The following is a 26,986-nucleotide window of genomic DNA, read 5'->3' on the forward strand; positions in this document are numbered from 1 at the left end:
GTATATGTTGCTTTTGTTGAGAAAGGTGATACTGATGGATTATTAAGTCCTTCCTTTTTCTACATAGTTTTAGAAAGTGATAACATGATTGTTTTTCTTGTTAATAGTATCCTTTTATAAACATCCCTTTATTTTCCTTAATGTCAGATAAACTCACACTAGAGTTTCTTGAATGGCATGAGCTCTTTTTATTCCAAAGACCTACCGAAGTATGCTGTCAAAATGGGCCTGCACGCCCTTCTGTAGTGTAAGCCCTCAGTGTACAGCAGGTTAGATTGAATTTCCTCACTAATTATCCAGTAGTTGTCACCTGCATGTTTTATATATAAACTCTGCATCTTTACTATTATAAGATATTTCTTGTACACAGTGTCTTATCTGAATGAGTAAGTATTAGACTAGAAATCTTCTAGTAAATTAAATTGTGAAAATGCTGTTTGCCTCATGCTCATCTGATAACACAAAGTTGTTGATGAAGCAGATTTCTCTTACCAAATCCTATTTGGTTCATTGTCTTAAATTTGAAAAACTCTTGGTTCCTTGCTTAGGCCTCCCTGAGTATTTTTGCCACATGAGAAAAGAAGCAATAATAGCTGAAATTGGAGCAGTGGTGAAAAAAAAATCCCACAATTGCAAATTTGTCTAATCTATGTAAGGAGAATTTGCACATACATTATTGATTTTGTAGAAGGGACAAAATTTACAGATTTAAGTAATACTTAGTTGTAGCATCTTTGGTGACAGGTATCAATATAAAGAAGTTTTAAAAACAAACTCTTAGTTTAGTTTTAGAAATAGTCCTTATGGTGGAATAACCTTATATTATTTTTCATGACTTTCATACCATATAAGAATTAGATTTCATACTGTGACTGAGTGAGACCATGTCATAATCAGTGTTGAGTTCTTGAGTAATTAAGGCTATTTGAATTAATGTATGAAATAACAGTACATTATCCAGAATTTTGATCCATTTGAAATAACACTGTAATAAAATATTAATTATCAAGTTATTGTTTTTTTATTTGGAAGATAATTGATTTACAATGTAAGTCAATTGTTTTTATGATAAACCCAAGGTTTTGTATCATAGTAGAATAAGGAGTACGAGTAACAGAAATATTGAAGAGTGACATTTTTTAAGAAATTCGTAATGGAAAACATATGTTCTTCCCACAAGGACAAATCCCAGGGTTGATGAGATATTTGTTTTATAAGGCAGTTGCTAACATTTAAGTGATAACCTTCAAAGTTTACTACAAGTACATGAAAGATTTCTTGTATCACATGCTCATGGCTTTTCTGTTAGTGTCTTACTATAGAAGAGAAAAGAAAATGCTCTGTTTTCATATTTTAACTAGAAAAATTTAGCATGTGTTCTTTATTTTCCATTCTCTCTTTTTTAAAAGCATATAGTTTTCTTAAATATGTATTTTCCCCCTTTAACATATTAGATTTCTGTTTATTTAGACTTAACGTGTTTAATAGCTGCATAATGTTTGGATTCAAACTCAAACTCTTTTGGATTCAAACTCTTACTTTCTTATTAATGATGTGTTTTTTTTTCCCCCATTTCCCAAAGCAGTAATGATCTGTACAGTTATAAAATGGCTATGGTGTTTGTCACAAATTCTCAATTAGGAAAACTGTAGTATTACTTAAGAATTTTACTAATGTAAAATTTTCTTTCATTTAGATAATAATATAAAAAGTATCATATTAATTGTACAGAGAAAGAAGTATTGTCAGTATTTAACAACTGAAGTTGTTGAGAATCTAATTATGTAAGAGGTGAGTGGACATCTGAGTCCATATGTACCATCTGGAAAACAGCCAATCTCAGCTAAAACATTTCTTCATAATGTTCATTAACTCTCCATAGAGAAAATGTTTCACACTTAGATCAGCTCTTTTAGATGGAGGAAGTTTAGAGCTAGAACAAATAATACTTAATGCTCGTTTTATAGACCAATAGTGAGAAACCCAGCTAGAAGCCAAGATTTTTAGTTCTACACATCTGGTCATAGTGATATTGGAATCTTGATCTCTGATGATATGTCTTTGTTATGACTTTCGAATATTTTCTGGCCAACTCACTAAGCAGGTATGGAAACAAATCCTGAGTCAGACCAAGTTCCTATCATGCATGAAGAATACTGTGCTCTTTTCACCCTAAAAGAGAAAAACAACTCTTTGGATGGTTTCATGAAGCCATTTTGCTCCATTATATGTAAATGGAGTATATTACTCTTCAGTGTTTTCTCCTCCTCTTCTTCCAAAAAAAGAAAATGTTTCCTTTCATTTGAATGCTACTTTTTCTTCTACTTACACCAAATTTTGATAAGGATCTGAAGCCATCTTAAAAATGGTTGGTATGCATCATTTATAAAAATTCATGTATATTTTAAGCAGATTTCACCTGATTAGCTGTCATTTTGATATAATATTTAAAGAAAATGAAACACATGTTTACCTTTAAGCCAGTTTTTAGATGACTTGTATACTGTGACAAATAGTAATACATTATATCTGAGAGAAAGTAGGAGCATAGGTTATTATATGTTCATTTCATTCCCTGGGTCATAGCTCTTTATAAAACACTATACAAAAAGTATCATTGTATGCGTAAAGAGGATTTATTTTCATTAAGCATCTTCCCAGTTTACTCAGAATGTTCTATCGATACAGAGAAAATTGTTTAAGATCTTTTTATATTCATTTTAATTAGGGGTAGTGCCCTGAACTGTCTATTGAATATATTGACTTTTAGCTAAAAATTTTGTGTGAAAATCTTTCTGTTCTTGGACACAGAGATCAAATCTTTAACATGACTCAGAGTAATGAAAAAGGAAATATTTATTTTGAGAATAGGCCAATTCATATATTATTGGACATAACACAGACCACCCAAGCCTGAAGCCTACTGTTTATAGTAAAAGATCTTAAATCTACATATGTTCTTGATGAGCGAGAGCTATCTTTGTTCCAAGGAGAAAGTTTTGTGTCTGCAAAGGGTAATAATTTCATGTTTCTCCCCCACCCTGGGCTAGTAAAATTCCGTTAAGTAGATTATTTCATTTCCACAGGGGAGAGGATTTCTTTTGACCTTGGTAACAATAACATTGCTAAATTTCATCTATCAAAGGACTAGCGTTTAATATTGTTGGAAAAGCCTAGAGTTATATTTGCCTTCAAAACCAACTTCTTGTATAAATATATGTGTATGTGTGTGTGTATATTTGTGAATGTATATATGCACACAAAATGTAGTTGAAGTGTGTGAATACACACACACACACACATACACACAAAATGTAGCTGGTTTGTTTTTAGTACAAAATTTGTGGTTTGATTTGGAACGTCATTCTCTTTTACTCACCCATCAGATTTTGGAATTCTTCAAAGACTGGTTTTAGGCTCTCTTCTTGTCTCTCTCTGTATCCTCGTTGTAAACAGCTTACCGCATGTTCATATGTCATAGGAGGAAAGAAGGAGAAAATGGTGCGGGCAGAAGCGGGCAGACTTGAAGCTCCTCAGCTTCCTTTCGGAAAACCATGTCTGTTAGCTGTTATGTTTCTCAGTAAAGTAGAAGGTATGATCTTGGATGAAACTAAGGAGAGGGAGCCAAAGGCTTGGGTAGAATTCAGAGGATTTGCAATATTTATTTTGTGTAGATTAGAATAAGAGGGTAGGATTGCTGGGCTGTGTTCAGGATGCGTTTGGGCATGCCGACCATATTTTATTGCGTACCTTTCCCTAGCATTGCACGCTTGCTTCATTATAGTTGTGGAGAAAGTAGATAGTTGCATGTATGGTTGCAGTTTTCCCAATGGAGTTGATGCAAGGATTGATGGAAAAAGAACTTAGGGTAGCAGAGTGCTTCCTAATGTCATAGAATTTAAGCTGGATAAGGGGGATCATGATGAAAGAAAGCACTGGTAAATGGGAAGAAATATGAAACTAATGAATTGGAAGTCTCTTAGCAGGCCAAAGACCCCTTCATGGTGGGAGTGATTCATCAAGAGAATTTGAAGTAAAGGAGAAGGTGGAAATAAGATAAACTGCTTGAGTAAATTATTCCTGAGCAGTTAGGATGGCAAGATTATTGTAGTGACTTTGGAAGTAGATTTGTGGAAGTGAGTTGGCGTTACTGGACTGAAAAGGGCAGATTGATTTACATGGATCACACATGTGAATGTTGAAGTCATCCTGAATAATGGAAGGATTTGGAGTTGAGAGAAAGACTTCAAGTTAAGTTCTAAGGCCTCTGATAAATAAAGGAGAATGACAGAGAGGCTGGTAAATATGGCAGTAATGAGGAAGCACAGGGGGTGGTATGACTGAAAAGTGTGAGTCTTACATGGTCAAGATGTATACTAATGAACTGAGGATAATGGAATAGAGCTAAAAATAGTGAATAGGGAAGAAAATTGTAAGTAAACAGGCAACTGTCACTGAGCCAGCGCAGGACATGTGTGTCTTTAAAGAGCACCTAGTTTTACTGAAGGGAAAGAGGCAATAAAAAAAATCAAAACATGTTTTCCAGATGGGGTTCAGACTATAGGCAAGGTAAAACAGATAATATGTACTCAGTAAAGGTGGTTTACTGATTGAACAATAATACAAGTTGATTGAAACATTATTGTTATGTCGACATCCCTTTTGGTTTGTATGTGTGTTGGTGTTTGGAATGGAGTATACCTGTTAGAGATGGACTTTAATAATCTCAGTATCAGTAGGATGAGGTCAGGAGTGTACCAGGATGGGTAAGAGAAACAGTCAGTACTATGAGTGAAAGCAGTGCAAAATTTATAAGTCAAATGAAATATCTGCCGTCTAATGACTATAGAATTCTGTTTGTTAATGTGGTAGATTGATCAATGGACACATTGAAATTAAGTTTCCCAGTAAATAGATGGGGAAACAGTGGAAACAGTGTCAGACTTTATTTTTTGGGGCTCCAAAATCACTGCAGTTGGTGATTGCAACCATGAAATTAAAAGACGCTTACTCCTTGGAAAGGAAGTTATGACCAACCTAGATAGCATATTAAAAAGCAGAGACATTACTTTGCCAACAAAGGTCCATCTAGTCAAGGCTATGGTTTTTCCAGTGGTCATGTATGGATGTGAGGGTTGGACTGTGAAGAAAGCTGAGCGCCGAAGAATTGATGCTTTTGAATCATGGTGTTGGAGAAGACTCTTGAGAGTCCCTTGGACTGCAAGGAGATCCAACCAGTCCATCCTAAAGGAGATCAGTCCTGGGTGTTCATTGGAAGGACTGATGCTGAAGCTGAAACTCCAATACTTTGGCCACCTGATGCGAAGAGTTGACTCATTGGAAAAGACCCTGATGCTGGGAGGGATTGTGGGCAGGAGGAGAAGGGGACAACAGAGGATGAGATGGCTGGATGGCATCACCGACTCGATGGACATGAGTTTGAGTAAACTCCGGGAGTTGGTGATGGACAGGGAGACCTGGTGTGCTGCGATTCATGGGGTCGCAAAGAGTCAGACACGACTGAGCGACTGAACTGAACTGAACTGAAGTGTCTGATGCTGCTGAAAGAAAATACATCAAAGTTTTATATGCTTTGAGTTAATGATCATATGATCACATTAATAAACTACTAATGTCATGTGAAAAGTTACTAATAAGTCTTTCTCTTTAATGATTCATTTAACCTATAAAGTGGTAAAACAAAATAAAAATTGTTTTCTTATCAAATGATGTCATTATCCTCTCTTGGAAATATGTTTCCAAAATTTCCTAGTGGAGTAAATTACCTCTTATTAAACAGATATATTTAACTGAGCCCATATTACAATGTTGGAGCTTGTATATGTTTGAGAAGATCCTTCTTCAGGGGATCTTCCCAACCCAGGGATCAAATTGGCATCTCCTGCATTGGCAGGCAGATTCTTTACCATTGAGCCTCCTGGGAAGCCCAAAGCTGAGGTATGCTGCTGCTGCTAAGTCACTTCAGTCGTGTCTGACTGTGTGACCCCATAGACGGCAGCCCACCAGGCTCCCCGGTCCCTGGGATTCTCCAGGCAAGAACACTGGAGTGGGTTGCCATCTCCTTCTCCAATGCATGAAAGTGAAAAATGAAAGTGAAAAGTGAAGGTGAATTCGCTCAGCCATGTCTGACTCCTAGTGACCCCATGGACTGCAGCCCACCAGGCTCCTCCGTCCATGGGATTTTCCAGGCAAGAGTACTGGAGTGGGGTGCCATTGCCTTCTCCGAGCTGAGTTATAGAGAAGGTTAATTAGGTCGCTGGTGTAAGTGGCAGAGTCAGACGTGGACCCAGATGCTCCTAACCATTATGCTAAACTGGTTTAGCGTGGTCTTAGGAAGAATATCACCCATAAAAAATAAAACTTTTTTTTTCTTGCATTCTATTTCTTATTTTCTCAGTCTCATGGATTACTAGAATTGGCTTCAGTGCTTAGGACTGAGAAACTCAAAATACAGTGGCTTAAACTTGAGATAAATTTATTTCTTACATCAGAGGACCCCAGGTGGGTGGTACGGGGCTGATGTGGTAACTCTCCACTCACTGTGTCCTTGCTCACTCTTTCACCACCCTTCTGAATACACTTCATTCTTTTTCCTTTTTTTGAAAAAATACTTATTTGGCTGCTGGCACGCGTGATCTTTTTTTTTTTCTCCTTTAGTTGTGGCATGGGGGATCTAGTTCCCTGACTGACGATTGAACCTAGGCCCCGTGCCTTGGGAGCACTGAGTCTTGGTCACTGGGCCAGCAGGGAGGTCTCTAAACTTCATTCCGAAGATGACTCCCTGTGCTAAGATGGCTGTGAGAACCCCAGCCTTTGTATCTGTCTTACAGACCAGCAGGAACGTAAATGACCAGACGTAGAAAAAGAGACTCCTCCCACTGCAACCAGCTTTCTTTAGACAAAGCCCCACACAACACTTCTGCTCTCCTTTCACTGCTCAGAGTTTAGTCACGTGGCCATACGAACTGGGGATTGTGGTCTTTTATTCTGGATAAATGCCTCACTGCATAATGGGTTTCTGCTCCTAAGGGAGAACTCTAGGGAGAATGGTATTAAGTATGTATCTAGCAGTCACCATCCTTGGATTCTCATCTCTTCAAAATGATTTCTTTTTATATATACTGATTTTTTAAGTACATGTTGAACTGAGAGTTTAAATAACTGACACAGGTGAAGACAAAGGTTGAGGAGCAGTAGAATGGGATTTGGGGGCACTCATGGCATATGATGAGGGTAATGCAAGAAAACAAACTGGAGAGGGCAGAAGTCATGATTGCTGTAGTCTTCAGGCTCAGACGGTGAAGAATCTGCCTTCAATGCTGGAGACCCAACTTCGATCCCTGGGTAAGGAAGATCCCCTGGAGAAGGGAATGGCAACCCACTCCAGTGTTCTTGCCTGGAGAACCCCATGGACAGAGGAGCCTGGGGGATGGGCTACAGTCCACGGGGTCACAGAGAGTCAGACTGAGTGACTGCCACACACAGGGAGGGGCTTCCCTGACAGTCCAGTGGTTAAGAGTTTTCTTCCAGTGTAGAGGGTGCGGCTTTGATACCTAGTCATGGAGCACAGATCCCGCATGCCTTGTGGCCAAAAACCCAAAACCTAAAACAGAAACATATTATAACAAATTAAATAATGACTTTAAAAATGATCCATATCCAAACTACAGGGAAACTCTTCCATGAAGTGATAAGTGAAGTCTAATTATGCATTCACCTAAAATATATGTTATATTATTAACAGTTTAATGAAAAGTAGTATTTTTAAATTGGAGTTCCAGTTCCTTTATGGGGAGCGGGTGGATGAAAAAATTCTCACCCATTTGTTTCATTTATTTAGGCACCTAAGAAAAGATGATTATTGAACTGAGAAGAGTCCTAAATGACGAGGAAGAAATTCCTTGCTAACTCTCCCTTTCTCACTGGAGATAAGTGTTCTTGTCCATCCCCTTTTAAAGTATGGAAGACATACTATGTCTTATTTCACATGGTTGTGGGAGTTTTCCTATGTAAAAAAAGTGTTTTGGAAGAAAACATGTTTCATTGGAAAGGTATTTTCTTCCCACTGAAGATAACAGTAAACTGCAAACAGTTTTCTAAGCTTACTGCATGTTTAATTCACAGCTTAGATTTCATGATTGTTTTTGGTGATACATAAAAACTTTTCATGAATGTAGAGAATTTTATGTATGGTGTACATTTCAAAAATAATACATGAAACTAAGGGTCATGATCAATACTCTGTTTTCCTGTAAGACAGTGTGCTCTGGAATACAGGGTAGCCAAGTAAAGCCTTGTTTACTTTCAGGGGAGATGAAGAATCTACTCTTTTAAAGAATCTACTCTGTTTTAAAGGTCTGAATATGAATATTTACCTGACTTGTTCATTATACACACTCTATCAACTGACACATCTTGAATGACTTACATTTTCAATGAATGATTTAAGACTTTGAACTAGAATGAGAAAACCTTGTTTATCTTTATTTCACAAGTATATCAGGAACAGAATTCTGACCTTAAGGGTCAAAGATCTTGAATAGATGGTCGTGGATCTCACAGAGTTCTGATCTGTCTTTTGTTGCTTTTGTATTTTTTCTCCTGCTGCACAATTAGTAAACCCAGTTTACTAGTGCTAACCTTCTTTGTTTTATTTGTTTTGTTGCTTGTGGAAACCCAATGAGAGCTTTTCAGAGTGGATTGCAGTCAGAAGTGATTTATTTTGTGTATCTAAGCTGGATTCCAGCTGTTTGAGGTTTTTCTCTTGGACGTCTAGATTTCAGATAGCATCTAGACTGAAAAGACAATTCTGGTTAAGATGCCTATCTGAGTCTTAAGCAGTTTAAATTCTTTGTTTTTCTAAGTTTCTAAAAAATTTACTTAGATTTGTATGTTAAAAATCATTGTTTATGCTTAAATTTTTATATTGATAGGATTATAAATTCCAAAATTGGTCTTAAAAAATGGCTAGTTTTAAGGAAGAATTATATTGTTTTAAAAACTACTCAGACTATTCAGTTAGCCGGATCAGTAGAACTCAGTAGGCTGTCCTACAGCTTATAACAGAACTTTTCCTTTAGAACTTCTAATTCAGAAATTACAACCCCTTAATGTAAGGAGATAGACTCCTATTCACACTTACCATATGATTGGTGGTAAATTATGATTTATGGTCATATCCTGAATCTTTCTGTTAATTTTTGCTTTTTTATTTTATTCGCCAACATATAAACACTTTCACATTTAGTTTTGATTTATATGACTTGTCAAACTCTTCTGTTTATTATTAAAATTGTTTCATAGCCTTCACAATCCCATAAACTTAAAAAAAGTTCTAAAAAATAACATTTTCTGAAAAAGTATTAGCTGTCATTATTCTTAGACTACAGATTTATGTTGATTTTCTTTTTTTAACAAGAACTTCAGTTTTTCTCAGATTCAAATTATATGCACCTGAAGAAACATCTGTAAAAGTCTCAATTTGGTTTCTTCTAGGTGGATTCTCAGCTATAAAATACTTTTCTTGTATCAGATGACCTATCAGTTTACTTTTAAAATATCACTTTTGATTGCTTCCTTCTTAACTATAATCCTTAGAAGAAAAGCCCCCTTCAAAATTTTACAGCAGGACTAAAATATATGTCACTAATTCCAGTCTTATTGGGTTCAGTTGATCGATATCAATTCCCTGCAGCTCCCTAGAACTACAGTGTGGTGACATTAACTTACTATGGATGTCTATCAGGTTTTCACGATTCTAGTATCAATGAAGAAAAGAAAGTTGTACCATGCATTGTATCACCACTCTATTAACTTTAATCTTTAGAAAATCACTTATAAGCAAGCTGTAGTTACTTTTGTGATTATGCTGAGCTGCATGAAGTCTTATATTTAGAAGTCTTCGATTCTCATTTTGGTTCCTTCTCTAATAATTTATTAGCTGATCTATCCTGGACAAGATTACTTTCTAAACCTGTCTTTTTATCTGTAAAATGAATGTTGTGAGGATCAAATGAAACACCATATAGATGTTGTTATTACCTACCCATGTTGTTAGTCAGAGGTCTTTTTAATCTTCTTGACCATAACTGACTTCACGGGTACTATCCTTTCCTAGGATCCTTTATTCCTTGCTGTTTATTTTTATTATTGTTTTAGATATTTTCATTCCCTCGTTCATTGATATTCGTGGTTCTACCAGTCTTTAGTCCTTCTAAAAGACTATGGTTATAAAGAAAAATAGAACAAATATATAATATTGTTCACAAAATGGATATCACCCTTTGGAATCTGCACATAGATTTTTAAAGGCTGAGATTATAGATTCAGAAAAAAGTTCCAAACACCAGGGAGGAAAAAGGAGAAAACCGTAAATAGTAAAAAACAAAACAAACAAACAAAAAAAACACAACCCTAGGGAAAAGGAGAAAGGAGCTTAACTTGTACTGAATACCTTCCAGGCATTGCTCTTGATAGATGCATTTATGTTACTTAAATTATTCCCCCTCCTGTCTTATGGAGGAAGAAGCAGAGGACCAGGTACATTAGCTAACGTCCTTTTAGTCTATTCAGGTCCCTTCTTATTGTTTATCTATGTTTTCCCCCCAGACGTTGTTTGGTAAATATTGTTTACTTTGGGTGTTTGAGTTCTATGCTAATGGTTTAGATAGAGTTGGTCTCAAGTGTCCTAGCAAAAGTAAATGAAACTTGAGTATTTTTAAACAAGGATACCAGATATGAGATTTATGAGATGTATTTTTTACTGTTTTGGGGAATATAGGTCTCCAGACCAGTCTTTAGAGTGGGTGGAATGGGTGTGGCAGTAATTCAGGAAGCCTTCCCCTCCCAAGCTAGAAATGTCAGCAAAACTTGCCAGTCTGAAAGCTGCTGAACGCTAAAAATGAAACCCTTCTCAGTGTCTGATTTTCTTTCCCACATTCCCTCAGGGCCCAGCTCCCACCATTCTGCCAATGACTCCCTGACCTGGTAGGCAAAGCAAAAATGCTGATTGTGAATTTGTGAGTTAGTGCTGCAGCCGTCAGGGCTAAATCCAGCCTTACTTGAAATGAACAATCAAATAAGGCAGGATTTAGCTCTAAACAGTCTCTGCTCCTTTCCCTCAGAGCTGTCCTCCCTGTCTCCACTGCTTCACTTACTAGCTCCCCAATGCTCTGCTCCATACGTATCTCCCTCAGGTTCCACCAGTACCTCCCTACCTTGTACCTTTCTGACTGACTTTTTCAGAAAGGTCCAAATGTCTTGTCTTGTGATAGATACTCTGACCTGACTCAAGTGTAGAATTAGTAGCAGGAGTGAATGAACTCTAGAGAAATAAATACCACATTTTCAGCTCCCTGTCCTCATGTTACAGAAGGCTAGGCAAGACATTCGTAAAATACGATTTGTAAGTGCACTGCTTTCTGAAGAAATCTTTTTTTTTCCCCTTAAGGAATTCTAAGAAGCATCTGTTGTATTTCTAGAGCAAATCATCTTTTAACCTCTCCTTTATTTTTTGTTTTATTTAAATGAATGGATATTTGAGAAGCCCTTGTCTCCACGTTGAGGCCCCGACAATTTTTCTACTAAAAAAAAAAAAGTCTGTAAAGTGTTACTATTACATTGAGTGATTTTATTTCAAACTGAATACAAGACTGTTATTTTCTTCTATCCTGCTGTGCGATTGTCTTTTGTGTTTTCACTAGACTTTCCCTCCTCTTTAACCTCTTGGAATTTTGCCTCTGGAGTTTGAATCCCCTTCCTATTTTCTGAAAAAAAAAAAAAAAAAAAATGAGATGCAGAACAAGGCATGGCTTGAAGTCAAAAGTAAATTCCTGTATTTAAGTGCTAGCAACCGCTACAGGCTCCACGAGGTCAAAGCCTGCCTCTCAGTGACTTGGCTGTTAGGTGACCATGTTTTAGGAAAGGGCACTGGAGCGACTCTGCACATGTAGTTTTGATGCATTGTTGCCAAAAAATCACTCTGTGTATTAGAAGTTTGTCTGGCAGGATACTGAAAACCTAGAATGTAGCCCATACACATAAACTTGTTGGAAGACAAAATACATTTTTCATCGAGTCCCAGTGCGAAAAACCAAGACGGTTTGGATTTTAGTTTTCTTCCCACTTTCCCTACTGCCAGCCTCCACAGGGACCCTAATTATGTGGCACTGAACAGAAGATTATTTTCTGTATTTTAAATAATATTGTTGCTTTTGACTCAGCAGCATTTCAGTTTACATATGCAAAGGAAAATATAAAGTCACAAGGGATGTTCACTAATGAAAAGTAAAAGTGTCAGTCACTGAGTCGTGTCCGACTCTCTGTGACCCCATGGACTGTAGCCCGCCAGCTCCTCTGTCCATAGAATTCTCCAGGCAGGAATACTGGAGTGGGTTGCTATTCCCTTCTCCAGGGTATCTTCCCAACCCAGGGATCAAACCCAAGTCTCCTGCATTGCAGACAGATTCTTCGCCTTCTGAGCCATCAGGGAAATTGACCCAATGGACACTAGCTAGGATGGTATTTAAGCAAAGAATTAATATTTAATTAGAGCTACTTAGATGTGCCTGTACATCAGTTTTACACATCTTTGAGAAATAGCATATATAATCCTAAATATGCATGTGTGTGATCTTGCTAGTATCTTTAATATATTTTTAAGCATTTCTAATGTAGGCTCATTAAATGTTTTAAGATGGTTTCTTGTTAGACATTAGAACATAGATATATTAAATAGTCTAAGATATTTTCCTATAAAGTATTGCATGAATATGTTCCACCTTTCAAAACTGGTAAAGCAAGAGCATATTGCAGAAAGTCAGCTTTTAACAAATATAGATGGTGCATGCATACAAAGTCACTTCAGTTGTGTCCAACCCGTTGCAACCCTATGGACTGTAGCCTGCCAGGCTCCTCTGTCCATGGGCTTCTCCAGGCAAGAATACTGGAGTGGGTTGCCATACCCTCCTCCAGAGGGCCTTCCCAATCCAGGAATTGAACCTGCATCTCTTACGTCTCCTTCGTTAGCAGGTATGTTCTTTGCCACTGGCACGACTACTTGGGAAGCCCGCAGACGGTACTATAAGCAGTATGCTCTATTCTTATTTCAGCGGGGCTCGGTTATTTGCTGTACTTAGTTCAACAGATCTCAGGTAATTTTCACACATAGAAATTATTAGACCAACACAGAAATAGGTGGGCTTCCCTGGTGGCACAGTGGTGAAGAATCTGCCTGCAGTGTAGAACCTGCATGGGAGATGCAGGTTCAGTTCCTGGGTGGGAAGATCCCCTGGAGGAGGAAACGGGAACCCACTCCAGTATTCTTGCCTGAAAAACTCATGGTAAAGAAGAGCCTGGTGGGCTGCTGTCCATAGGGTCACAAAGAGTCAGACGCAATCGAGCGACTGGGCATGCATATAGAAATAGATAAGCTATCTGAAGGTAAAAATATAATTTTGAACATTTGAGTATTTAGTTTGTCCATTTGTATTAGAAGGTACTTTACTTTGGGTAGAATGTTAATTTTATAATATTTTTCTACTTAAAATCTATAAAGAGATATCTTCAGTAGTCCTTCAAACTGAATGTTTAAACCCATTTCTTATCAATTTAGTGTTGGTTGAATTATATTTAAATTTGAGAACCCAGAAGCAGGTTGCAACTGTATCAAGTTGGAGCAAATCATAAAAATTTGCAGATAATAGTCTGTATCAGAATTTTTAAGTTGTAAGGAATCTTCAGGATCATTCAATTCCATCTTTTTGTGTTATATTTAGAGAAACTAAGGATGAAAAACAGAAGTTTCATTTTAAGATCTTGTAACTATTTAGTGAAAGAGCCAGAATTAAAAATGAGATTCTCAGACAGTCTTTGGCCTGATCGATTATGGAGTCTAAACTGGGAGAATACTCACTAGAAGGAAAGGAATTAACCTCTCAGTATATCAGGCCATATTTATCTACTGACCTATTTGTGGATGACTGATCTTTTCTGTTGGAATTCATGATAACCTTGAGACCGAAATTCATGATAACCCTAAGACTGTTCTAAGTCATTAACATTGCTGGCTCTGATAAAGTAAATGGAACATTGGCCAAGTAGGAGTAGCGCTGTTTTCTTTCTCCTGCATTTCGAAATTATCAATGTCACGGGATCGATGTCTAAGAAATACTTTCCAGATGGCATTGTTTTTGTTTACTGAACTCTATTTTACAGTGGAAGTCTTTGAAAGAATATGGGCCTTCCCAATAGTTTTGGATGACCTTTAATTCCTCCCTGTTCCTCGTTTAGGCTGGTTAGAGAGGATTTTGTTTTGTTTTTAAGATAAGTGTGACTGTTTGCATATAAATCTGTTGTCACATTTTATGTGTATGTTCAAAAAACTTGGTTTTTCCAAAAGTTTGATAAAGCCTTTTTAATTCTCATTTTCTACCTTGGTAGAATTTTACTTCTTATAAAACTTGAAGGAAAATCGAACATCTTTTTCTACAGTTTTCAAAAGTATCAGGTTATTCCTGTAACCAGTACCCTAATCTTCCTTCCCCCTGCCCAACTCTGCCAAAAAAAAAGATCCACAAAATTGGAACTACAAAGCTGATAAGGGACATCACACTTAAGATTTCTCATGTCATCCTCATAGAAGGGACCTTTGTGAAGGAACCTAGTCATAAAAACTGAGAGCACTTCGAAAACAATACAGTTTTCCTGTAACCTGCAAGAGAAGTTTGAATAAACTACAGCCCATGGTAGGAAAACTAAAGAGTGTCTGAATGTTCAACGTTAGGAATGGGCTGGGAAGAAAATCGCAGTAACAAGAGAACTGGATGTGGCGTTAATTACACGAAGGTATATAACTCTTCCATCCAATGTGCCTTATTGGCAGTCTTGGTTTTCAGCATCCTTCTCTGTTCCCAACAGTAAGTAAATTCTGTGACTTTATTAATTGTATGCACACAGAGCAATATCTACAACTACATTATGGATGCTGCAAATGAGGTTACTTTCTTTGGCAGAGATAGTCTAGATGAATTCCTGATTGCAAAGCAAGAAATAGAGGTGTTTTTTTGTTTTTTGCTCTTTTTTTGGCTTTTAACTGGTATTAATTACTTGAATTTTATAGTATCTTAAAGCTTGATACTTTTTGGCCTCATTTAGTTTTGAAAAGAGTCATTTTAAAACCAATTTGTTAATCTGGCAGAATGTATTAAAATGTCTTAAAGTTGATGTGTAATTTAATCTATTATCTTAAAGGGCAGTATAAGTTTTTAGATGGCTTTAATATCAGTTGCTCTCAGCAGAATTCAGTTTCTAAGTTGATATTTTAAAAGTTCAAACAAATGCTATTAAGTGAGATTGAAGTTTAAAAATAAGCAACAAGATGGGATTCAATAGTAAGTCATGAAAGCTACACTTGGAATATCTTTATTAAACACAGGTCTGGTCATGTCTTCCCTGATAGCTCAGTTGGTAAAGAATCCATCTGCAATGCAGGAAACCTGGGTTCGATCCCTGGGTTGGGAAGATGCCCTGGAAAAGGGAAAGGCTACCCACTCCAGTATTCTGGCCTGGAGAATTCCATGGACTGTATATAGTCCATGGGGTCACAAAGAATCAGACACAACTGAACCACTTTCACTGTTCTGGGACATGGGGTCTTTTGCCTTAGAGGTAAATTTCAAACTCATGTTTTTAAAATGTGTCTTTTTTTAATTGAAGGATAATCACTGTACAGAATTTTGTTGTTTTCTGTCAAACCTCAGCATGATTGAGCCATAGGTATACATATGTCCCCTCCCTTTTGAACCTCCCTCCCATCTCCCTCGCCATCCCACCCCTCGAGGTTGATACAGAGCCCCTGTCAAGCTCATTTTTTAGAATTAATTGATTTGCCTGCACCAGCTCGGCCTTGGTTGTGGCACATGGGACCCTCAGTCTTGGTTGCGGCGTGTGGAGTCTTTAGCTGTGACATGCGAACTCTCAGTTGCAGCATGTGGGATCTGGTTCCCTGACCAGGGATCAGTCCAAGCCCCCTGCATTGGGAGCTTGGAGTCTTAAGCACTGGACCACCAGGGAGATCCCTCAAACTCGTTTCTGACACGGTTGGCCTGTGCCAACCCTTCTCTGCTCTGTTTCCTTATCTCCATCTGCCACTCACGTTAAGCCTCTTCAGTTCCAGAATGCCCAGTGTTCCCCCTTGGCTAAGTCTCACGTGGATTGTCCCTGTCTGCTCTCTTCCTCCTCTTCTGCCTGCATGTGCCATCTTAAGTCTCTCTTTTCTTCTGGGCAGCCTGCCATGACCAAGCCGGGCTTAGACACCCCTCCCGTGTGCGCCTTGAGCACTGGGTGCTTCATATTAAAGCGCTCCCTACAGTGTAGCTCCTGTCCCTTACATGTATACCCTCTGGGTTGTGAGCTCCTGGAGAACACGGACACCGGCTGTCCCCAGCACTTGACAACCTATCTGGTCCATAGTCGACTCGGAGTAAATGTTGGTGAAGTATTTAACTGCGTGAATTAGTATGAATAATGCCCCGACCTATGAACTTTATGGGCTCACCTCTTTTGTGCGCTCAGTCATGTCTGACTCTTTGCCACCCCATGGGCTGTAGCTCGCCAGGCTTCTCTGTCCATGGGATTTCCCAGGCAAGAGTACTGGAGCAGATTGCCATTTCCTTCTCCAGGGGATCTTCCCGGCCCAGGGATTGAATCTACGTCTCTTGCATCTCCTGCATTGGCAGGCAGATTCTTTACCACTAGCGGTCCCTTGGAAACCCTCTCTTTTTCAGTTGTAATTTCTAGTTCAGTGTAAGCATGTCTATAGCAGCATTCCCATTCCTGCTTTTTGGCCTTGATAGCTTTATATCACAATCACTGTTATATTTCATTCGGGTGTTAAAAGATAGCTCCTCATTCAGAAAAGATTAGAGACTCCTTTTTAGATCCCTGTTTATGCACACTTATGTCTAAGTGTCAATTCATGCCAAATTATCAGTGAAAAAACTATTAAAATTTTATATTAAGGCTGAACACTGGGAGTTGTTAATACGTAATGGGGTAGCTGATTTTAAAATAAACATATTTTTGGATACTAAATATTTTTAAAAAGCTTAGAATTGCTGTTAAAAAATGAGTCCAAGAAACATGATACCCAATTAGAAATATAATTACTCAAAAGTAATGTTTTCAGTTACTAGACAGATACAGATTTCTTTCTTTCAGCGTAAGTTATTGAGTGGCCTATATGCTATGCACTGATGTAGGCATTTGGGATCCATAACTGAACAGTGTGAAACTCCTGAATGCTTTAGTAATTAGAACAAAAAGGAGCTCAGAATGCACATACACATGTTTATGGATATACATAAAATACTGATTAATATGCTGTAGACAAGCCTGTTTCTGAAATCAGCAACAGATTTTAAGAATTATCATACTTAAAGTGAAATATTGAAGTTATTATGTGAAAGACTAAGTGATGGTAGGATTTGGGAGGAAAGGGGAATTGCGCCTTGAATTTTGTTAAATATAGTAAACAAATAAAATTGATCTTCAACAGTAATATGCTTGGCGTGTTATGGTAGGCTGTGTTATTGTTTAAAAGCCTTTGCTGTCTCTCCCTGGGGAAGCATTATACTCACTGACCTATTAGCATCATGCCTGGCCTTAGATTTGCTTTGGCTAATAAAATATGAGTGGAAATGATTTATGTTTACTTTTGAGCAGAAGCTTTGAGTCAGAACACAGTGTCCTCTATTCTTTTTCCCTCTGCTTTGACAATTCAGCAGATCTGAGTAGATGTTTCTCCATCACCCTAAGGCCTGAAATAAAGACGACATGTAGTTGGGACTTAGCCAACTCTTGTTTGATATGTAGCATGAGCAAGAAATAACCTTTTGTTGTTCAAACTGTTGAAATTCTGTTACCGCAATGTAACCTGGCCTGATGGTTCTCAAGCTGGAGCATGCGCTGGAATCATGTGGAGGTTTTGTTAAAATACAGAATGCACAGGTTGTTGGACCCCACTCTTAAGACTTTCTGAACTCATGAGGACTGCAGTGGGAACCAAAATTTCAGTTTCTAACAAGTTATTATGATTGGATGCTGATGCTGTCCCAGGAGACCCACGCTTTGAGAATCACTGACCTAGCCTTTCCTGACTATGTGGTCGATCAGTTCATATTTCTAGATACTTTAATTACACAGTAAATGCTGCGGTTTTGTTGTTGTTGCTCGGTCACTAAGTGGTGTCCGACTCTTTGTGACCCCATTGACCGTAGCCCGCTAGGCTCCTCCGTCCATGGGATTCTCCAGGCAAGAATCCTGGGGTGGGTTCCCATTCCCTTCTCCAGGGATCTTCCCGAGCCAGGGATCGAACACGCGTCTCCTGAGGCTCCTCCATTGGCAGGCGAATTCTTTACCACTAAGCCACCAAGGAAGCCCAAATGCTATAATAACAAGATGCAAACTGTTTCCCAGCATCATTATTGAAGATGTAAGCTCTATAAACTGCTTTTGATTTCTGAGATGTGGACACACAAAACGCCATGTGGAAACATAAGTTTTGTAGGATGGAATAGATAACTTTGGAAATTAGTATCACGTTGCTGTTGTTCAGTCACCCAGTTCTGTCCAACTCTTTGTGACCCCATGGACTGCAGCACGCCAGACCTCCCTGTCCCTCACCATCTCCTAGAGTTTGCCCAAGTTCATGTCCATTGCATCAGTGATGCCATCCAGCCATCTCATCCTCTGATGCCGTCTTCTCCTTCTGCCCCCAATCTTTCCCAGCATCAGGGACTTTTCCAGTGAGTCGTCTGTTCACGTCAGATGACCAAAATACTGGAGCTTCATCACCGGTCCTTCCAACGAGTATTCAGTATTTCCCTTAAGATTGACTAGCTATCACATTCAGTTCAGTCGCTCAGTTGTGTCAGCTATCACGTTACCAAGAGCCAAATAAAACCTGCCAAAAATATACAAAAAGCAAAGAAGTTTGAGAAAGAGTCACATACAATTGTGGGAGAAATTGTCATTCCTGTTGGACTTGGTAGCAATCCTCTTGAACAAGGAGGGTGGTTGGAGAATGGATTGCATGTGGAAGGACCAGGGTAACCAAGATGAGAGAGGTGAGAGAGTGTGAAATATATCTGAAAGTAACTGCTAATACAGTTTGCTGCTGAGAGACAGATAAGGGAGAAGTGATCTCATGAATCTCTTTCAGAAGTTCCTTTTCTTATTTGGTGTGTGATAGAGAACACAACACAGCTTCGTTCCAGGCCTGTTTTTTGTACTCATGTTTGGAATTGAGGTGCTTTTGGAATTCAAGTTGCTAACGGTGGCAGATTTAATACCGATTGCGATTGTCCACAAAGTTTTGGAGAGACTTATGTAAAAAATCACTCTTGTGAAGAGGGAGGTAGATAAGAGAAGGCAGCAAAGAGTCCTGAACAGTCAGGCCAATCATGTTTCACGGGGAGGGTTTCGGTTCCTTGCTGTCCATGCTCTTCTGTCCCTTGTAAAGTCTTTGCATGATTTTAGTTGGGGGGATATTGCTCTCTCCTTCCATTCAGGTGATTTGTGATTTATCTCCTACAGCCCAGGATCTCTCATCTTCCCTGTGGTATTTCTTCTCCCCAGTGGGACCCCAGCAGGCACAGAGAGTGAGTTATGGGGATATAAACAGATTTCCTTGTGTGTGATGCTGTCTTAGACCAGAATCTGTCTGGGGGCAGATCATTTAATCTCCCCGGGCCTTGGTTTCTTGATCTTACAGTTCAACTCTCTTAGGTTAGTTTAGTTCCAATATTTCATTTTTCTAGTACCATTTATAGTCTAGTGGGATTCCAGTATTTTAACTTGCCCAATTTTTGTCATATGTAACACAAGTCCATCACCTTTGAGATGAATGAAATAAGCTGGAGTTTTTAAATGAAGGCTTTTCTTTTGGAGTTAGATACTCTGTAGTACTCAGTTAATCATAAAACTGTAGTTTTCTAAAAGCTTCCAAAATAGTGTTTTTGCTCCATTATTCAAAGATGCATATTTCATTTTAGATGTGAACTTTGATATTAAATATGCATAACTTCATGAAAAAGTATAGCCTAAATAGCTGCTAATTTTGTTCAGTGTGCAAACCAATTGCTATATTATTTTAATAACATAGATACTAATGTGCATTTGAAAATAAATTATATTGATTCAGAGATCCTATATCATTGAAAATCTTTGTTTTAATCTTTTTCCCAACCATTATAGGAGGGAAAAAAGTGAAAATACTTGACAATCTTAAGGTCTTTAAAAAATAGTTTGGTTCAGTATTGTGGTTAGAATTTTTGTTCAATGTAAATAATTTTTGTCCTTAGTAATGCCATGCTTTTAAGAAACTTGGTAAGTTTTTCCTTGGATTTATGTAAAACACAATTTTGCTCCTAAATTTGGTTTTTGCCTATTGTTAATTTGGCAAGTGTAAACATGCCATTTCCTTAGGAATTGGAAACAGTTTAGGTCAATGGAAGTAAAATCTACTTCTTTTATACATATTTTAGTTTGATTAGCTGACTCATTGGAAAAGGCCCTGATGCTGGGAAAGATTGAGGGCAGGAGGAGAAGAGGACGGCAGAGGAGGAGATGATTGGATGGCATCACCAACTCAATGGACAGTTGTTGTTCAGTTGTGTCTGACTCTTTGCAACCCCACAGATTGCAGCACGCCAGACATCCCTATCCTTCACCATCTCCCAGAGCTTGCTCAAACTCATGTCCATAGAGTCAGTGATGCCATCCAACCATCTCATCCTCTGTCGTCCCCTTCTCCTCCTGCCTTCAATCTTCCCCAGCATCAGGGTCTTTTTCAGTGAGTTGTCTCTTCCCATCAGGTGGCCAAAGTATTGGAGCTTCAACTTCAGCATCAGTCCTTCTGTTGAATATTCAGGGTTGATTTCCTTTAGGATTGACTGGTTTGATCTCCTTGCAGTCCAATGGACATGAATTTGAGCAAACTCCAGGAGATACTGAAGGACAGGGAAACCTGGTGTGCTGCAGTCCATGCGGTCACACAGAGTTGGACAGGATTGAAATGAACAGAAACAAGTATTGTTATTACTAGTTCATTTTGAGAGGGAGATTCATCCTAATTAACATTTCTTTTAGAAACAGTCTGAAGGTGATTCTTGGTTTCTTCTTAAAGAAGGCCTGGAGCATGACCTTTCTTAGTTTAGATTTTAAAGGAAAAACAGTTCCAGCCTTTCCAAGTTTAAGGAGAAATATGATTCTATTGGAGTTGTTACTGTAATTTTGAATCCAAATGTTTCCAATTTATATTCAAGACATACTAGAAAAAAGTACACAATAATCATCTGGGGACTTACAATCACACTTGATTACCCATAACTGCTGCCTTGCTTCACCAACTTTCCTTAGGTTATTGAGAACAAAGCTAAGTACCAGTGTTCCATTCCATGTGAAATAAATGTACTGTAAAACATTTACCAAAATCAAAAATAATATTTTTAATGCAGTGGGGAAAATCACTTTTAAAGAAAGCAGTTAAAAATTGTTTGGAAGGTCTATGATGTATTCATGAACAAACAAAGTAATCTTCCACAAATTTCTTCATCTGTTGCGGTTCCAACTTAAGATTTTTGTGTATGAGCTTTCTTAAAGTAGGACCATAATATCAGCTATTTTGTTTTCACATATTAAGTGCCATATGTTGGCTGAAACCAAACTCTCTGAGTCTGTTTTATTCTTAAAATAATAGTAGACCTAGGAGGAAAAAACCTGTTGTGTATGTTTAAGCAAAGAAGTGTATTTTAATTGCACATCCCAGGTTCCGAGTAGTAAATTGAAATGATTGATTTAACCTGTTGGAGTGTACATGTGTAATTAAAACACTGAAGATTTTTTAAAAACAAAGCTAAAATAAAATCTTTAAATTAATCCCATCTCAATTTTTCTGATATTCTTATGATAAACAGATATCAATCAAAATCTATAGTTGTCGATCCAGTTTCAGCTACTAAATTATAGTTTCAGTTCAGTTCAGTCACTTAGTCATGTCCGACTCTGCGACCCCATGGACTGCAGCACACAGTCCTGTCCATCACCAACTCCCAGAGTTTACTCCAACTCATGTCCATTGAGTCGGTGATGCCATCCAACCATCTCATCCTCTGTCGTCCCCTTCTCCTCCTGCCTTCAATCTTTCCCAGCATCAGGGTCTTTTCAAGTGAGTCAGTTCTTCGCATCAGGTGGCCAAAGAATTGGAGTTTCAGCTTCAGCATCAGTCCTTCCAGTAAATATTCTGGACTGATTTCCTTTAGGATGGACTGGCTGAATCTCCTTGCAGTCCAAGGGACTCTCAAGAGTCTTCTCCAACACCACAGTTCAAAAGCATCAATTCTTCGGCGCTGAGCTTTCTTTATAGTCCATCTCTCACATGACTACTGGAAAAACCATAGCCTTGACTAGACGGACCTTTGTTGACAAAGTAATGTCTCTGCTTTTTAATATGCTGTCTAGGTTGGTCATAGCTTTTCTCCCAAGGAGCAAGCATCTTTTGATTTCATGGCTGCTGTCACCATCTGCAGTGATTTTGCAGCCCCCCAAAATAGTCTGTCTCTGTTTCCATTGTTTTCCTGATGTATTTGCCATGAAGTGATGGGGCCAGATGCTATGATCTTAGTTTTCTGATGTTTTGTTTTTTTGCACTCTCCTCTTTCACTTTCAACTTAGGATAGGTGTATTGGGACATAATCCCATCATAAGTGAAAGAAGAGCCCTGCTGCTTTTCTCAAATCAAACAATTTAAGGAGATAAAATGCAGGACTAAAGAAATTTGAAGCTGAACTCATAAAGTCGAAATAAAGTAATCAAGCAATTGTGTCAGAACTTTTAGTTAAGATTATTTTCATTTATTTGACAAAGATACATATAACTTTGCAGATGCCTTTTTTAATGATATGAGATAGTATATAATTTATTTTTGCATTGCTCAAATGGTCTGCAGCACAGTCTCTTCTGTATGTTAGATGCCTGGTAAATGTTGAGTGAATAAAAATAGATGCTAGAATGTTTAACCAATTTGTGAGTTTCCTTGTAACCAATTCAGTGAGTGAAAAAAGGACAAAAGAACTCTGACATGATACTTACTCAGCGTTTCTTTTTTTGTCATCGTAGTCCCCTAGTTATCCATGTTCTTTGGGATCATAATTTCAGAAAATTATATCTACATCATTTGTTTTAGTTATTAATTTTATGCCTTCTAGCAAAACTTTTATGGCAGTATTAATTGGTGAAGTTGACTGACTTTCACATTCTCTGCCAAGGTGTTGGTGAAATAGAGATGAATAACTTTTACAGTGTTATCCTAAATGTTCAGATACTGATGTTTTTAATTAAATAAACTATACAAATAATATATAAATGTATACTTATAGAAAATTTAAATGATACATGAATATAGAGAGTAAAAAGTTACATTCTGCCTTCATGTCTTTTAACCGATGCCCTGGAAGAGGAAATGGCAACCCACTCCAGTATTCTTGCATGGAAAAAAGTCCCATGGACGGCAGAGCCTGGCAGGCTACAGTCCATGGGGTCGCAAAGCGTTGGACACAGCTGAGCGACTAAATGGGCACTTCAGTAGGTAGACTGCTAGTAACTGTTTGGGGTGTATACTTTTGATCACTTTCTATAACATACTATATGTATACAAAAAACAGCATTTTATGTTTTATCATTGATAATATTTTAGCATTGATGCTTAATATATCAAAAATGTAACCTTTTATCATTAGATTATAGAATTGCTTCTTTTACTTAGCAGTGTTTCTTACAGGTCTTTCTATAGCATATATATTTATGGCAGTAGTTGGTCTTGTAATCTCACAGTTAAAAAAAGAGAAGGTGTCTTCCAACCTTTGCAGGAGTAAGTTCCGTGTATAAATTTTATAAGCAGTAAGCAAATGTAATATTAGTAGCAACCAGTAATCTCAAAATACATTCAGGGATTTGTATGTATGTTTTATTTTTTTTTAAATTCTTGACGGCAAAATCATTATTTATAAATGATTTGGAATAAGTCATTTATTTTCCATCATTATTTTAAATAATAATAGTAGCAGTAAATAAAATGGTAATAAGTGATAAAACTTCCAAATTGGAAGTCATTTAAGGAAGCCATTATGGCAGTCTTTTACATCCAGCCCTATTTTAGAAGGCGACGAGATGGAGCCCTTCAGCGATTTGCTGTAGGTTGACAGGCAAATTATGACTAGTTTCTGTTCCACTGCATCATGCACTGCCTTAGAAATATTTAAAAGGAGATTTATAAAAGTATATCTTTTATGTCTGTTATATCTAACCAAATAAATGAAAACTGACTAGACAAAAAATTGTAGGAGTCAAAATAGTTCTCAGTGTTTTCAGGTTACTAGAAAGCACACCATGAAGCAGCACATTTACGTGGCCAGATTCTATGCTGGTGCCCAGTGTCAGGGTGTTCTTAGAGATTTTATAACTTCGGGAATAATAGGAACATGAATATCACCTATCATTAAAAGTCTCATGTTAGTGATACTTACTTAGGGGAACTTAATGCAGTTTAACTAAAACTTATTTAGAATTAATATTTTGCATGCCTATGAATTTGTTTTTAAAAGAAAATGTGCAAGAAAATGATTGTGAAATCACATCAGAGCTAGAAATTCTTCCAAAAATGGTTTACTAGTGACCTCTGCTGGTCCAATGTTGTAATGAAGTATATTTCGTATCTCAAAAAAGTATATCCCAGATATCATGAGACATTTCCAGTAACTCATGGAAGGAATTTCATGGAAGTTAAGAATGAAATAAATAGTCTTTCTGGGCAGAGCTGTTTCTTTGACCAACACTTGCATTTCTAATCAAAAAAAATTGTCTTTGTGGCTTCCCTCCTATTACTGTTTGACCAAAAGTAGTGTTCTAATACAATAACATCAAACTTAATTCTTTCTTATATGTAGTATGCAATTCCAACCTGACCCTCTATGATTAGTTGTTCATCAGCTAAGTTGTTTGATATAATGCTGCAAATTCTTTTCACCTCTTTGTCTCCTGGCTTTGTTTTATATCATAGGTAGCATAGAACCTTGCAGTTGTAGAGATTTAGTAACTGTAGATTCAGTTATTTATGCCATTTGCACAGACTAACTTTAATAGGAGAATTTGTGTATACATTAGTTAAATGCATTCTTTTTATGCCCGTTCAAAAAATGAAAAAAATTAGAATGACTTTGTATTAAAGAATGATTTTATTAGCAAAATGAAGTTTTGTTTTTCTTTTATGGAAGAGATTTTCTGCATTACAAGTTATGGAGGAATAAAAAATGCTCATTTTCTTATTTTCTTTATTGACACTTAATTCCTAGATGAGACTTCTCCTTTGAACCCAAATCTGCATACCCAGCTGCTTGCTTCCCTAACATTTCCATTTACAGCTCACAGGCATCTCAAACTTAACGCATCTGATACAGAGCTTTGATTTTTCTCCTCAAAACCCGTTTTCTCTAACAGTCTTTCTCCCTTCTGTAAATGGATATTTTATCCTTCCATTCACTCAAACCAAAAATATTTTAATAATTTGTAAATTCTCTATCATACCCCACATTCATTCAAACCTTCAAGAAATTCTGCCCACTCTGCCTTGAAACGCATTCGGAGTCATTCCCGTCCACGTCTGCCGCTGCAGTCTGGTCCAGCCGCAGGCACCTTTCTCCTCCTAATTAGGCCCTGTGACTCTACCCTTGCCCTCCGGTAGTCTGTTTTCCAACTAGCAGCCAATCTGTTATCTTAGAATTTAAGACAGCTCTTTTCACTCCTCTGCTGGAAACCTCCCGGAGTCCTTGCCACGCCTGCCGCGCCTGCGGGAACTGCAGACCACTCTTCCTGCCGCTGGTACCGCGGCCTCATCTCCAGCTGCCCCTGGCTGTTCTCCTAACAGGCCACATAGAGTCCTCTTCCTTCAAACTGAAATGCCCTTCCCTCAATTCAGTCAGGTTTCTGATCAAATTACCAAACTCCACCTCTCAGAGAGGCCCTTCCTGGCCACAGTTCTCCAGGAAGGAATACTGGAGTGGGCAGACATTCCCTCCTCCAGGGGATCGGCTAGGGATCGAACCCAGGTCTCCTGCCTTGCAGGCGGATTCTTCACCTTCTGAGGCACCAGGGAAGCCTACTCCCTGATCACACTAGATTAAAAACAAACACAAAAGGCCCAGGCTGACACTGTTTCTCCCCTTTTCCTGCTTTGCTTTTTGCCATCGTAGTTATCACCACATGACCGACTTAGTTTCTTTAATCCTTTCTCTCCCCCATCTAAGATGTCAGTGGTAGGAAAGCAGAGACCTGTGTTAAATCCTTAAAACCTAAACCAGAGCTTGCACATAGTAGGCACTATAGTAGTATTTGTGGAATAAATCAACCAGCCTTAATATCTGAATGAAGAATGTGATTTGATTTACATTATAATAACCAGACCCATCTAATAGTGAGGTGCCTTTCTTTTAATGGGATCTCTTTTGTATAAATCATACTTTTTACATTTAACACAGATTTCTGTAGTGTCTCATAGTTAGGTTAGGGCTCAGACGATACTTTTGATGTCAGAATGCAGGCCAGTATTGCTGTTTTAAACATTCTTTTTCTGGGAATAATTACTTTTTTGTCCTTTTGACATAGACATCTGACCCTCAATTACATTAAGAGACCTTATACACATGAATGGAAAGAAGAATAGCCCCTTTTGAATCCATGCTAAGACTTTATCAATATGAAGTGCTTCCCACAGGGTTCTGCTGAAAGAACCAAACTTCCATCATAATGAAATTGCAAATTCATTTGTGGATGCCCTTTTATATTTGAAAGCTACTTTTTGATGTTTGGTCTGCAGTTAGATTTATTGTTTAAGGTCACAAATAATGCAATCCTG

At 37.9% G+C, this 26,986-nt stretch overlaps 1 protein-coding gene across 1 annotated transcript in view; it reads left to right on the forward strand.

Moving 5' to 3' along the window:
* Positions 1-26,986, forward strand: part of TMEM135 (transmembrane protein 135) — a 247,594-nt gene that overhangs the window by 194,745 nt on the left and 25,863 nt on the right. The gene's annotated exons all lie outside the window — the stretch shown is intronic.

The sequence above is a fragment of the Cervus elaphus genome, chromosome 2 (assembly GCF_910594005.1).
Source record: "Cervus elaphus chromosome 2, mCerEla1.1, whole genome shotgun sequence".
NCBI lineage: Eukaryota > Metazoa > Chordata > Mammalia > Artiodactyla > Cervidae > Cervus > Cervus elaphus.